Source organism: Myotis myotis, unplaced genomic scaffold, assembly GCF_014108235.1.
Source record: "Myotis myotis isolate mMyoMyo1 unplaced genomic scaffold, mMyoMyo1.p scaffold_m19_p_10, whole genome shotgun sequence".
NCBI classification, from domain to species: domain Eukaryota; kingdom Metazoa; phylum Chordata; class Mammalia; order Chiroptera; family Vespertilionidae; genus Myotis; species Myotis myotis.
The window spans coordinates 49,855,068-49,856,701 of NW_023416314.1; the positions used below are offsets into that span (position 1 = coordinate 49,855,068).

The 1,634-nt window shown below is 51.5% G+C and overlaps 1 pseudogene; it reads left to right on the plus strand.

The window, feature by feature from the left end:
* The first annotated feature begins 216 nt into the window (after nt 1-216).
* LOC118665420 lies at nt 217-715 on the plus strand (annotated as a pseudogene).
* Nucleotides 716-1,634: the final 919 nt, after the last annotated feature.

Below are 1,634 nucleotides of genomic sequence, written 5' to 3' on the forward strand. Positions count from 1 at the left end.
GGGAAACTTGTATTTTAATCAAGAGAACCCTCAGCAGTTCCAGATCTCTCTCTTGCTTCAACAGTGTTTGGATGGGACAGACCCAGGGACACCCCTTCTTCCAGCCTCTGACCACCATCCACCATCTTTTCTAGTCACCAGCTTCGGAACAACCTCTGAGACCAGCAGCCAGGACACTATTTTCTTTCTACTTTGACTCCTTGTTGCCGGACAGCCATGAGCTCCCAAATTCATCAGAATTATTCCACTGAGGTGGAGGCTCCTGTCAACCGCCTGGCCAACCTGCATCTGTGGACCTCCAACACCTACCTCTCTCTGGGCTTCCATTTCCACTGCGATGATGTGCCTCTGGAGGGCATGGACCACTTCTGAGAGTTGGTGAAGAGGAAGCACAAGGGCGCTAAGCATACTTTTCCAGAATGTGCTGAAGCCTTCACATTTTGGAAGATGAGTGGGGCAAAGCTCAGGATGCCATGGAAGCTGCCCTGGCCTTGGAGAGGAACCTGAACCACGCCCTTTTGGAGCTGCATGCCCTGGGCTCTCTGCCCATGCAGACCCTCATCTCTGTGACTTCCTGGAGAGATACTTCCTGGATGAGCAGGTGAAACTCATGAAGAAGATGAGCTACCAGCTGACTAACCTCCGTAGGCTGGCCAGCTCCCAGGCTGGGCTGGGCGAGTATCTCTTTGAAAGGCTCACCCTCAAGCAATACTAGGAACCTTTGGAGCCCTGAGGCCTTTCAGAGGCGCCTCTGCATTCCCCTGGTGTCTGGCTTTTGTCTGAGCCTCTTCCGGAAATTGTAGCCATTTGTTTAACCACCCTGGAGCCCTCTCCCATGCATTGGACCAAATAGAAACAAAAAGCTTTTTGTAGAAAAAAGAAGAAAATCAAGGAGAGAAGGCTAGAGTGAGTCCTATAATACTCTATTGGAGTTGGGGATGTTTGTATGAACTCATGTTTATTTTAATATGTATGTAGATAAACACAGAAACAAATATAGATATGTGTATTTACTTACACACACACAGACACACACACACACACACACAGACACACACACACACACGTTAGCTCCATTCACTGAGTGGGCCTACAAGCAGTGGCACTTCGGTAGCAATGAGCACATACCACACCCAAATCTTGGTTTCCAAGTATAATCCTATCTAATAAACGAGTAATATGCAAATTGACCATCACTCCAACACACAAGATGGCCACCACAAGATGGCCAGCAGGGGAGGGCAGTTAGGGGTGACCAGGCCTGCAGGGGAGGGCAGTTAGGGATAACCGGGCCAGCAGGGGAGAACAGTTGGGGGCAATTGGGCCAGCAGGGGAGCAGTTAGTCATCAATCAGGCTGGAAGGGGAGTGGTTAGGCATCAATCAGGCTTGGCAGGCAGAAACAGTTAGGGGCAATCAGGCAGGCAGGCAGGCGAGCGGTTGGGAGCCAGCAGTCCTGGATTGTGAGAGGGATGTCCAACTGGATTGGGCCTAAACGGGCAGTCGGACTTCCCTCAAGGGGTCCCAGATTGGAGAGGGTGCAGGCTGGGCTGAGGGACACCACTCCCCTGCCCCCCCCCCCCCGCATGAATTTCGTGCACCGGGCCTCTGGTTCTCTAATAAAGGGACATAGAAG